Raw genomic sequence first — 13,970 nt, 5'->3', positions numbered from 1 at the left:
AAACCAAATCTTCCACTCAGTTCAAAACAGTCATTTTAAATGCTGCAAAGTAGATGAGCCCCCTGGTAATGTGGTATGATACAGTAATGAACTATGGATGGCTTAAGCTTTCTTTTTCATAGCTTTTAAAAAGAAACTAGCTCTTCCTAACTTAAGTGATGATATATATGGGACAATAGTCTAAATGTGCCTGCCTTTGAAAGCAGCATCTGTTTTGGATGGGATTTGAGAGACTGCTTTATCTGAAGAAGAAACCATCAGATCAAACTAGATATCCAGTGCCACCACAGCACAGCTAGAATTGGAGAGGCAAACTAGAAGTAGCACTTGTGGAGTTATCAGGACATGTGAGAAGGAATCCAGCAACCCCAGATGAAACAGAATTGACAAGTCAGACTAGTATTTTTAGGATTCAGTGGCAGAGCCCACTGCCAGGACCAGACCAGAGAAAAATCTCTGATCCACAGCCAACCTAGCAAAAGGTCAAGGAATCAGAACCAGGCAAAAGGATGTTTCTGAAACTAATCTGGAAAAAAAAAAACCCACAAACAAACAAAAAGTAACAACTTGTGAATATTGGTAGGAAAAGACCCTGAAAACATACTAATCTTGTTTAAATATTAGCAAGAAGAGGGCAGGTCGCAATTTACAAAGCTTCTCAAAAGGAAAGAAAGATAAATGTAAGGGTTGATGTAAGCCAAAGGATAAATATTATCTAAGTATGATGTATAAGGGTTTATTCTGAGGTTCACGGAAATTAAATATTTTGTATAAACTGGAGAAAACTGTGTGCCTATAAGTACTTATGGATATCTGTTTTAAGTTTAGTGTGCATCTTTGGTTAAAAAATTAGGTGAGTTCAGCATTTTGTAATATGTTTTCATGTACCTGAAGTTTGCTACTCTAAGTAGGCTGTGGGCGGGGGAGGGAATTACAACAACAACAACAGCAAAGGCTTGTAGCACAAAAGTCTTTAAAAGTTGAAGCTTAGCTGTCTTGATAATACAGTTCAGAGTCTCTTTTTCTCTGAAGGTAGCAATACAGTTAGTGACTACAATAAGATAAGCCACTCAGCACCTTAAAACTTTGTCTAGTGAAAGAAGCATGACTGTTACAATATCTCTGTCTGTGAGAAAGGTCTCAGAAGAATGAGTCAGGTTACATCACAAAAGTGTTCCAGCATCTGTGTGTGGAGTTAAGGACAGAGTAACCTCCATAAACCGAATTTCCCTGTATTGATTTTAAATCTGATCCTTAACACAAGTTTCTACGAATTATATAGGGCCAGGTGCGGTCACCCTTACTCATGCTAGTACAGCTTGCTCATGTGAGTAGTCTCATGGCCATAAACAGAAATACTGATCTGACTAAGTGCTGCTCAGCGTGAGAAGTTTGCAGAATTTGGTTCATAATGACATGCAATCTCTAGTCTAAGGGGTTTCTTTCAGATCTTAAAATATGATAAGCAAACAATATCTTGAGTTCTTATGGCCACTTTGATCTTTAGTTGTTTACTCTTTTTGTTTTCTGATCACAGTCCTTCACTGTGATTAAAAAAGCAAATAACAACTTGTGACGTTTATAAATATGACCGTACAGAATGTACATGACAGTATTTTAAGTTTAAACCGCTTACATGGTGATTAATATCATGTGCATAATCTCTAAAACTGCATTGGACTGCAAAGGTTCATGCCAATTATAGACTAAATACTATGTTAAACATGTTTTCAGATCCTCTCAAGGTTAACACTAATGTTCAGTGACTGATCAGAATTTTAAGAACACATCTTTAAAGAGGGAAGGCTACCATCCTACTATGTTTCAGGTTTTTTACACAGGCTACAACAATAAGGATGGTTTTCAGACCAATTATATGTTCCTATCGCATATCAGTTGCTGACATGACTAAGTCAGTTTGAAACCTGTAGTATGCTGGCAGTAGTTTCTATGAGCTCATCTTTTAAACTTATTCTCCTTTAGGGGAATGTTTTTCTCTTCCATCTGTGTGAGTAATGCTCATTCCCTTAACTTCGACTGAGCTCTCCCAGACAGAGCTCTTTCTAACATTTGTCATTATAGATATTGACTTCACTTTGAAACTATCTTACTACTTGGTCTCTGTTCTTATTTGGGTTTTTGGAAAACATCAAAAGGGTTAACTACTTTCAAACTCGGAGCTATCAGCTGCAGGAACAAAGCCATGTAGGACCATGTGTGGGTTTATTTTATTTTATTTTTTGGCTTCTTGCAAGATACAGGTATGAGCAACTCCTTATATTAAAAACTCTTCTAAAGATGATTTTAAAAGTTCAGAAATAGTTATACTGGTACATGATCCACTTTTGTCACTGGGACTTATACAAAAAGATGTACTGGAGACAATATAATTTGGTACTATCCATTCATGTAAAAATTGTAAAAAGGAAATGTAATTTAAATTTCAAATATTAAAATGGCAGATTTGCTTTTATTATCTGAATTGGTCAGACTTTATGCAAATTGTTCACTATGGGCCAGATTCTAAACTCATTTACAACAGTGTACATGCAAATAACTACAATGACCTCTGATTTATAGCAATATAATTTAAATCTAAATTTGGTCCTATCCATACAGATGTCTTCATTTAATTTTATCTTTAGAACAAATTAATTAAGTTTTTGTTTCTTTAAGTAAACTTATAGCTCATGGAAGCTGTAAGATTTATAGTCCCAGAAGCACTCTCTCTAGCCATTGCCAGATTATTCCTACATCACTATGCCAGAATATATCCGGCACGGCCAAACCATGGTTTACGAGCTGCATGCGGCTCTTTTACAATTAAAATGTGGCTCGTGGAGCCCCTCCGGGGCCCTCCCTTCTCCACCTACCAGATGGGGCTGGGGGGGGAGCTCGGGACCTCTGCTTTTCAGCAGGGTGATGGGGTAGGGGCTTCTGTCTAGTGGGGAAGGGGGGTCTTGGGGCTTCAGCCCCATGGGGTGCACCTACTGGGGCTCAGGGCTTAGCAGGAGCGGGGCTGAAGCCCCAAGGCCTGGCAGATGCCTCCCATAGAGCAAAAGCCCCGAGCCCCAGCAGTGCGTCCTGGCTCTCCACTTTCTGAAGATTGTTGTATGCGGCTCAGAGTGTCAGTAAGTTTGGCCATCCCTGGAATATATCCTATGAAAATTTTACACCTCTTTGGACATCTATTTTAATAGCAAGAATACAAAGTCAAATGTTGGAAGGGGTGAGGTGTAAGAGAAATTAATGAAGACATGAATAATGGAAGTATTCACAATGTATGACTTCTTAATCCTCTCAAGTCGGTGACATCCCCCTGCATACTTGCTATGTTTGGTCTATAAGAGGAAGACTTTGATTTTGAAACCTTACTATAGTTACCCTGTTCAATTATTAATTGGACCTGTACAAGGAAGAAGGCATTTTTTGCCTACTAAATTTTTGTTTTTAAATTGTAAATTTTGTCTTCAAACTCTGTGTATAGATATCTAATATATATACTGGATATTAAGAACCGTGTTCTTAAATGAGCTCATGTGACTCCCACTGAAATTAATAGATGTGTTCATATGAATAAAATTTGATGTTAAGCAAATAGAGCTTTTACCTTGCTTCATATTCTCCAAGAACCTGAAGTTATAAAACTGCATTGGTGGTGAAGGTTAACTTTTACTACAGTTTATGATTCCTGTATGTTCATTATTCAAATCTGGGAGGAAATATGGACATGTATGAATGGAAAAACCTTATGTAAAGGGTAAATTAAATGTAGAATTCACTTTATTGGGAAATTCCATTGTTCACTTGTGTTCCCACATTCTCCTAATTGTTGTTTTAGCCTTGTTTTATCCATGAGTAAAATAATGAATATATGCCATCTAGTGGCAAGGTTCTGGCATAAAGGGTAAATGAAATAGTTGAACATTTTTTTCTGTTTTAAAATTACAATATTGTACAATTCCCACAAACATTCTACAAATGTATTTTTTTTTAAATGTGAGGCATAGGCACATGTTAATAAAAGTGGTAAGGATACACTGAATTTATATTTTGCATATCTTGCAAATGGCTTTTGAAAACAAGGAGGGGAAGATAATCACAGTAGTTTATATAAGAAGTTTCAGCTATATAAATAAATGCTTTTGGAAGGCACCTTATACTAAATTTTAAATGTCTGACTGCAATTTCATCATTTAAAACCCATAAATATTTTTTCTTTAAAGCTGCACGGCATATTGAAATTTACATTTATGGTTAAACTCCGATTTAGTAAATATCATCTTGTGTGCAATGGAAACACATTTAGACCATAGGACAGTTAATTAATTATTTAATATTTGTTGTGGTACTACACATTTAGACCATAGGATAGTTAATTAATTATTTAATATATGTTGTGATACTACCAAAAGTCTGATCAGGATCACGGACCTCTTATGTTCGCACAGTACAAACTTAAGCTCTGATCTTGCAAAGACTACACATAGCTTTATATATTATGTGTGAAATCCTGGCTCTGCTGAAGTCAATGGCAAAGTACTGCTGACTTCAGTAGAGCCAGGATTTCACTATGTGAATAGTCCCATATAAGTGATTTAGACTACTTACATACTTGAAGTTGAGCATACACGCAAGTCTTTAAACATGTGAGTAGTTCAGTGACTTCAGTGGGACTATGGAGATATGTAAAGTAATTTTGCATGTAAGTCTTTACATGAACTGCGCTTAAGAGGACAAGCAACCTATGAAGAAGAGGGAATAGACAGTCAATATGCACATTTTATAGACATATTTTAATTGAATTACATTTTTGGTATAATGACAGAGATATGGTCTGAGCATTGAATTTGGAGTCTCAAACTTCTGAGTTCTAATCCTGGCTCTAACCCAGACTCCCTCTATAGCACTGTCCAGGACATTTCTTCTCAATCTGAGTCTCCCATTTTTATATGGGAATAATATCTACCTCCCAGGAGTGTTGTGAGGTTTAATTAAAATCTTTAAGAGTCTCTGAAGATAAAAAGCACTATATAAATGCTAAGTTCTATTAACTTTATTAAAAATTACCTGTATTTCCAATTATATAATAGCAAATGTTTTGCTCTTTTCTCTTAGAGAGTGTCATCATTCATCAGTTACGCATGAACTCTAGATGAGATACCATACCCAATGTATTCTATATGTGTGCTTCCTCTCCACACCAGTTGGATGGATCACTGTTGAAGCCCTCTACCACTATCACCATTGTCTCCTGTGCTACTGATCACTGACAGAAGTTTTTTACTGCTTCCATTGGATTATTATGATTATTTGTAGAGTTTTTAAAAATAATGGCCTTGTTGATAATTTGAAAATATGTAGAGAGAGAGAAAAGCAGTTATGGTGCCAGCTGAATGTTACTCTTATTTTGGAAAGCCTAAGGCACCAGCTTGATTTTGTTTGGTGGTGTTTCCCATATAATTTATTTTTATAAAACACTTTAATGTAACTTTCCCCAAAACTTCCAATTGCTACTGTCCATGGCATGTTAATTTGTAGAATACACTGTCAAAATTCTTAGTGTCAATTGATATTTTTGTATTAATGACAGTAAAGGAAGTTTAAATTTTAATCTGAACAGAGCCTTCTTTATTTTTAACAGAAATAGTATGTAACACATTTTCCTGCACCATATGACTGTGAGACTAAATGCTCAAAGGACTGCCATATAGGGTATACTGGTATAGAATTTTTCTTGCACTGTGCAGCAATTCAGCATAAAACTGAGTACTAACAAACCAAAGCCCTGAAGTACTACCTGAATTTAAAGATTCTTTTTAAACATTGTAAACCAGTTTTCACTAAGCTGTGATTATTATTTTACAATATGTTTTTACTTCTGCCTGTACTGAAAAAAGTCAATTTTCACCACACTGTAACAAATAAATTTTCACAAGAATACAAATGTAACCAAGTGTTTGGATTATGCCACAAATGCCATAAGGCTGACAGTGTTGAAGTTTATCTTGTTGGTTTTATTTTATAGTAAGTACTACTGATAAAAAAGGAATTGTATGGTTTTTGTAGTTACCATCTTTAGGCTGGTATTTCATTACAATATCACAGTGCATACTACATGCATCCAGATATTGTCAGTGCTGTGAAGAAAGATCTAGCGTCTGGCATAATTAATGATGCCATTGTTTCTAACCTTGAGTTTTCACTATGCTATCAAATATCACATTTATATAAGGAAACTGTATTGTAAAGATGTCCAAATGATAATATAACAAGACTCCACGTATGCCACTGCAAGGTGAACTTAAATTTTACAGCAGTGGCCCTTTGATGATTGATGCTGCATTCTGAAGCATAATGAGAATTCTGTGGCAGCTACATTTGAATTAAAAATGGATTTTTAAATGACTTATGTATGAAATTGAATGGAACCTGTATGGTATCCCTCATGCTATTTATTTTTTATAATAAATTCATTTTATTTTACATTTTCCCCACATTTTCAGTTTCCAATTTGCTGCAGACTTATATATTATTAGTGTATAATGGTACTGTAAAGCTGCTGGGGAAAACTGGATTTGGCAGCTGAATGCGGGGCTATTGGGGCTTTTGGCATTTGGGGAGGTGGTTTGAGATTGTGGGATAAACATATTAACGAGTCCTTTTTGCTGAAATGATCAAAGTGAAAACAGTTAACATTACGACATTTTAAATTTGTCGTAAGTAGATGTTAACATCTCACTGAGATTTTAATAAGCAGATAACCCATCAGGCTGTCTGCAGACTTCGGAAGGTAACATTACATTTGGTTTATAGTCATTCAGATCGTCTTTTCAAGGTTATTTCACAACAACTGAAGCTGGTCTGTTTTTTTTAAGGCAAAACTTTAGAGCACAATTTTGCAGCAAGGTTGGGGCGGGAAGGGGGGATTCTGCAGCAAATTTGACAGCTGTAGAATAGCAGGAACATGCTTGTCCCTTGTATATCTTATTGACAGCATTTTTAAAGCTGAAGTTACTTTCAGTTTTATGTGACAGCTTGGTTCCAAGTTTCCTGAAATCCTAATATTCTTTTGTTTTGTATAAACTTTTTATATAGAGTTCACTTTCACTGGGTATAAAGTGCTGATATGGTAACCAATATGAGAAAGTTATAATGACATCCAGAATTTACATAGCATATTTCAATTTCCTTACACAGAACTGAGGAATATTGACTTGCAGTGTAAAACGGGAGTAAGACAGTGGTGAATCAGACCCACTTATGTGCCACTGACGCCTATGAAGTTACCCCAGCACAAAATGGGAATTAACATAGTGATAAACCAAGCCCATTGCCTTAAAAAACTTTACCTGTGAATGAATATTCATCTGGGGTAAGAACTGGTTTGACTTAATCTATAATGAACCTGACAGAGATTTGAAAAGTATAGCAACACTACTGAAATAGTTTCTTTGGGTTTAAAAGTACAATAAATGTCTCAATAGCAGTAAAATGAGTCGTCCCCCCCATCTGGATTAACAAGAAATCTCATTATGGTATGTGTGAAGAAACATTTTCCTTTTGTTTTAGGAACACTCGTCCCCCAATCCGACCCCTCCACACTCACACTTTCAAAAGTTTAAAAAGTGAATCTGGTGGTTAACAGAAATACAGTTATAGTTTATTTTATCCTAATCAGTTTTTAAAAATATTTTGGATGAACTGTTTTATTTATCTAAGAGGGAGACTGAGAGCAGCAGCCAAAATAAAACACCATACAGACAGGTACTACTTATGCTTTTCTATAGAGAGTGGAATTATAAAGTTTGACTGAACTGGCATGTTGCAAGCAGCTGTAAAACAACAAATACCTTCTGGTTGAAAATCATACCTGTGCAGAGAGCTTTCATATGGAGGGTAACTTTAACTTTCTGTGAATTAGTATACGGACTTAAATGCAACCTAATTCAGATTTTAATCCTGACTTCAAAATATGAAAAACTAGTCTGTTTTGGGGTACTTTGAAGTCTATTAAAATATACTAAAAATGATTTTCTATACATGCACTTTTTAAAGGAAATAATCATGATGTTTTCAGATTAAGCCACTGTACATACACAACTGAATCCATGAATAACAACGTTAAAAAATGAAAAATTGGTGAAGAACATGATCTTCTTTAGAAGCCCCCTATGGTCAGTCAGATACTTTAAATCGTTGTTCACATGGCTTTATGTGAGGAAATATAATGGTTCAAGTTTTTTTTTGTTTTTTTTTTTAGTAAATATACTCAATTTTTTAGGTGGAGTGGGAGTGATGTAAACTCTTCAGTTCTGCAAACATAAATCTTCCCGTTAAAGTCAATAGCAGTTTTGTAATTGATGTCTTTCTAGGCAGCACTGGACTTAAAAGGGAACTAAAATTAGAACATTTATTGTATAAAATCAGAAACTACCAGAAAATCAACTTTGGTACATTGATCACTCCATTTTCAACTGTGAATTCTCTGATTTGTTCTATTTGTCACAATGTTAACATTTTTTAAATAATTGACTTTGTATTAATGTTTGTTTTTACTTAAAAGAATATTGTAGGTTCATAAATTTCAAGTATTTTATGACAACTAGATACATTTTATTCTCTAGCAGTGTTTGGGTATTTTTATATTATACTTCTTTGGGTTTACAATGTACATTGTATCTAAGTTCAAGTTTTGTTTTATGAATATTAATTATAGCTTTAATTATTAATATATAATATAAATTATCACTTTAATTATTAAAGTATATTATTTATTATAGCTTTCTTACTATAAAGAAGTTCACAATCTGATGGAATAATTCTTGCTGAATCTAAGATAGCAATACTGGGTCAGACCAATGGTCCATCTAGGTCAACATCCTGTCTTCCAACAGTGGCCAATGCCAGATGCTGTAGAGAGAATGAACAGAACAGGTAATCATCAAGTGATCCATCCTGTCGCCTATTTCCCAGCTTTGGGCAACTTCAGAGTATGGTTTTGCATCCCAACCCATACTTGCTAACAGCCATTGATGGGCCTATCCTCCATGAACTTACCTAGTCTTTTTGTACCCTCAGTTTTGGCCCTCACAACATACTCTGGCAAAGAGTCCATAGGTTGACTGTGCCTTCTGTGAAGAAATCCTCCTTTTGTTTTAAACCTGCTACCTACTCATTTCTTTGGGTGACTCCTAGTTCTTATGTTATGTGAAGAGTAAGAAACAATTCCTTATTTACTTTCTCCACACAAGTCATGACTTTAGACTTCTATCATAGCCCCCGCCCTTTTAGTCATCTTTTCCAGGCTGAAAAGTCCTGTCTTATTAATCTCTCCTCATATGGAAGTTGTTCCATATCCCTAATAATTTTTGTTGCCCATTTCTGTACTTCTTTCAATTCCAATATATCTTTTTTGAGATAAGGCAATCAGATCTGCATGCAGTACTCAAGATATGGGGATACCATGGACTTATATAGAGGCAATATGACATTTTCTGTCATATCTATTCCTTTCTTAGTGATTTCCAACATTCTATTAGCTTTTTGATTGCTGCTGCACATTAAGTGGATGTTTCAGAAACTAGCCACAATGACCCTGAGATCTCTTTCTTTAGTGGTAACAGCTAATTTGGACCCCATCATTTTATATGTATAGTTGAGATTATGTTTTCCAATGTGCATTACTTTGCATTTTCAACACTGAATTTATCTGCCATTTTGTTGCCCAGTTACCCAGTTTTGTGAATCCCTTTGTTAAATCTTAGCAGTCTTCTTTGGACACAAGTATCTTGAATAGTTCTTCATCATCTGCAAATTTTGCCACCTTCTCACTGTTTAACCCCTTTTCCAGATCATTTATGAATCAGTTCTGGCCCCAGTACAGACTGCAGGGGGACACCACTATTTACCTTTCTCCATTCTAAAAACTGAGCATTTATTCATACTCTTTGTTTCCTACCTTTTAATTAGTTACTGACCAATAAGAGAGAAAAGCTTTTTCAGACTCAATGTGTAATATAGATTAAGAAGTATATCACATGGCAAGCTTCTTAAAATTTTATTATACCTACATATACATCCAATCTAAGGTCTCTTTCAATGTAACTTAGTTAATTTCAACATTCTTTACCAGTCTTTGATACAGCTAATTAGATTAGAAAACAAATGTAACAAATTAAGGCCCCAATCTTACACTGAGCTCTGCATAGGTACAGGATATCACTGATAGGCTGGGATGGAGAAAGGGCATTAAGGGAAATGAATACTGGTGTGTGTACATTCTTTTAAAAAATGTATTTATTTCCCATTTTCTATCCACTTTGCCTATGCTCTCACAAAGCAAAAATGTTTGACCTAGCCTGTTTATCACCACTAGGTAAAATTACATGTGATTTTATTTTGCTTGCTTAAATGTGATGTCCCCTATCCCCCAAGTTAAAATCCTGGCATAATATCAATCTGTGACCCATCTAGACACATGTTGTACTGCTTTGACTATACCTATAAGTAATACAACTTCCCTGAGGTGGATGCAGTAATAATCTGTCTACACGTGTTTATTTCAGTACAGTTTTCTTCTTCACAAAAGGGGGAATAAGCTACACTGCTACAGTTAAAGCCCCACCTAGAGACTGTACTGGTATAACGATTTTCAGTTTAAAAAAAAAAATCAATCATACCCCTAACAAAAATAGTTACACTGGACAAAAGAACAAAACTAGCTCCCATAGTGGGTACCCAGCCAAAGCCACTTACTAAGTACAGTCAAAATTAAACTAGTCCACCTTTATAGTGATTTTAGAAGCACTAGCACGGGCAGATGATACAAGTGGGTGGGAAGGCAGAGGAGACTTCTCATACCCACTTCGTCACCCATGAAAGCTCATGCTCCAAACATCTGTTAGTCTTTAAGATGCCACAGGATTCTTGCTGCTTTTACAGATCCAGACTAACAGGGCTACCCCTCTGGTACTTGACTACATGAACAGACTAGCTGAAGTTGTGTATCTAGTTCAACCCCCCCGCAGCGTAGACTAACCCTTAGTCTCTTTTGCCTCATTGCCCCCGCCTCAGCCTAGGCCAGCAGAGAGAGGGTCCAGCAGATAGTGCACTCCCCTGACAACAGGGCCAGGTCTACACTACAGCCCTGCTCCAGGCTCTGCGATTGATCCACCAGCAGTCAATGTAGCGGGTCTAATGAAGATCCGCAAATTGACAGCAGATCGCTCTCCGTCAGCTTCTCACCAGAAGCGTATGGTAAGTGGAGGGAAGAGTTTCTCCAATTGACCCTGTTATAAACAGATAGCTAAGGGTTAATGTCTCTTTCACCTGAAACACCTGACCAGAAACCAATCAGGAAACCGGATTTTTTCAACTTTGGGGGGAGGGAAGTGTGTGTCTGAGTCTTTTGTCTGTCTGCCTGTTTCCTCTGAGCTTTGGAGAAGTAGTTCTATTTTCTAGTCTTCTGTTTCTAAGTGTAAGGACAAAGAGATCAGATAGTAAGTTCTATGGTTTCTTTTCTTTGTATTTGCATGAATATAAGTGCTGAAGTGCTTTGATTTGTATTCTTTTTGAATAAGGCTGTTTATTCAATATTCTTTTAAGCAATTGACCCTGTGTTGTATCATCTTAATACAGAGAGAACATTTGTATTTTTTCTTTCTTTTTATATAAAGCTTTCTTTTAAGACCTGTTGGAGTTTTTCTTTACTTCAGGAAAATTGAGTCTGTACTCACCAGGGAATTGGTGGGAGAAAGAAATCAGGGGAGGTCTGTGTGTGTTGAATTGGCTAGCCTGATTTTGCATTTCCTCTGGGTGAATAGGAAAGTCCTTTTTGTTCCCAGGACTGGGGAACGGAGAGGGGGAATCACTCTGTGTAGTTTCACAGAGCTTGTGTCTGTGCATCTCTCCAGGAGCACCTGGAGGGGGGAAGGGAAATAGGATTATTTCCCTTTGTTGTGAGACTCAAGGGATTTGGGTCTTGGGGTCCCCAGGGAAGGTTTTTCAGGGGGACCAGAGTGCCCCAAAACACTCTAATTTTTTGGGTGGTGGCAGCAGGTACCAGGTCCAAGCTGGTAACTAAGCTTGGAGGTTTTCATGCTAACCCCCATATTTTGGACGCTAAGGTCCAAATCTGGGAATAAGGTTATAACATGGTGGCAGAGGTGGGATTTCTATCTTGTATGTACCGTGTGATGTCTTCAGGAACACCATCCAAGAACTGCTCCATTTGTATGAGGAGGTTCACTTCTTCCAAGGTTTGAATGTTGGTTCCTGTTAACCAGGCCTCATAGTTTTTTGCAATGTAGTAGGCGTGTTTGGGAAATGACACCTCTGGTTTCCACTTTTGGGTTCTGAAGCGCCGACGGGCATGATCTGGGGTTATCCCCATCCGGTATCTGGCCTTGGTTTGAAAAGTTTATAGTCATTCATTTGCGGCTTGGGCATTTCAGCTGCCACCTCTGTAAAGGTCCACTGAGGTGTGGCCTTAATTCTACCATGTACTGGTCTTCGGGATGCTGTACCCAAGACAGGCTCTTTCAAAATTTTCCAAGAAGGCTCGGTGTCATCACCTGCCTTGTAGGTGGGAAATTTCCTGTGCTGTGGGAGCAATAATGGGCGATGGGTTGTTAGGATTGGCTGGAGTCTGTTGCTTAGCCTTTTCTAATTCCATGGCCTGTTGGTGGCTTCCCTCTGGAGTTCTATCTGTCTTCTGTGGGCTGCCTCATCTTCTGCTTGTTCCTTCGGTAGGCCACCTCTTCTTCTTCTAGTTTTCTTTTGTGTGCTGCCTCTTGGGCTGCCTGTTTGATGCTTTCTTCCTTTTCTTTCAGCTCCATCTCTTTTTGTTTTATTTCTAGTTGTCGCCTGTGTTCAGCTTCTTTGATTTGGTCTTCGGCCTCCATTTTTGCCTTAGAAGTCATGATTCCTGTTTTCTTGTGTTGGGGTGCCCTCCGGTGTTTATCTTCTGCACTGCAGGCTCTGTTCCCTCCTGGAGTCTGCCTAGCAACAGTGCTTTTTTCCTTTTCTCTCTCTAGCTAATGTTCAATGAAGGGAAACCAGAAAACCACTTTATTGCATGCATATAAGTGCTGGTACTTGCCACCTAATGGGAGGGCTATTGCATGACAAAAGACCCTCAACAGTCTTCTCGCTTAACATGCAAACCACAAACTGCTAGAGAGAGCAGAAAAAAAAAATTCTCTCTGGTTCCCTTTTAAAACCAAACTGTTTCTCTCTGCTAAAAAGCCCTTAGCAGAGAAAAGAAAAATATAATATTCCTACTGGCTTCTGGATTCTGTCTATATCCCGCCACTGCCACTCATGTTATAACCTTATTCCCAGATTTGGACCTTAGCGTCCAAAATATGGGGGTTAGCATGAAAACCTCCAAGCTTAGTTACCAGCTTGGACCTGGTACCTGCTGCCACCACCCAAAAAATTAGAGTGTTTTGGGGCAGGGGAGGTCTGTGTGTGTTGAATTGGCTAGCCTGATTTTGCATTTCCTCTGGGTGAATAGGAAAGTCCTTTTTGTTCCCAGGACTGGGGAACGGAGAGGGGGAATCACTCTGTGTAGTTTCACAGAGCTTGTGTCTGTGCATCTCTCCAGGAGCACCTGGAGGGGGGAAGGGAAATAGGATTATTTCCCTTTGTTGTGAGACTCAAGGGATTTGGGTCTTGGGGTCCCCAGGGAAGGTTTTTCAGGGGGACCAGAGTGCCCCAAAACACTCTAATTTTTTGGGTGGTGGCAGCAGGTACCAGGTCCAAGCTGGTAACTAAGCTTGGAGGTTTTCATGCTAACCCCCATATTTTGGACGCTAAGGTCCAAATCTGGGAATAAGGTTATAACAACCCCCCCCCTCAGTGTTGTCCCTGTGGTAACGTGACCTAAGGTATGTCAACTCCTGCTATGTTATTCACGTTGCTGCAGTTGTGTAGCATAGGTCGATTTATCGTGGCAGTGTAGACAG

At 37.7% G+C, this 13,970-nt stretch overlaps 1 protein-coding gene across 1 annotated transcript in view; it reads left to right on the top strand.

Annotated features, from left to right (window-relative positions):
• Positions 1-5,943, top strand: part of FILIP1 (filamin A interacting protein 1) — a 152,179-nt gene extending 146,236 nt beyond the window's left edge. Inside the window, 1 exon segment of the mRNA XM_030555780.1 lies at positions 5,119-5,943. The gene's annotated coding sequence lies outside the window, so the exon portion shown is untranslated.
• Positions 5,944-13,970: the final 8,027 nt, after the last annotated feature.

The sequence above is a fragment of the Gopherus evgoodei genome, chromosome 3 (genome assembly GCF_007399415.2).
Source record: "Gopherus evgoodei ecotype Sinaloan lineage chromosome 3, rGopEvg1_v1.p, whole genome shotgun sequence".
Classification (NCBI taxonomy): Eukaryota; Metazoa; Chordata; order Testudines; family Testudinidae; genus Gopherus; species Gopherus evgoodei.
The sequence above is the reverse complement of the archived record's forward strand: the minus strand, read 5'-3'. Positions and strand labels throughout refer to the sequence as shown.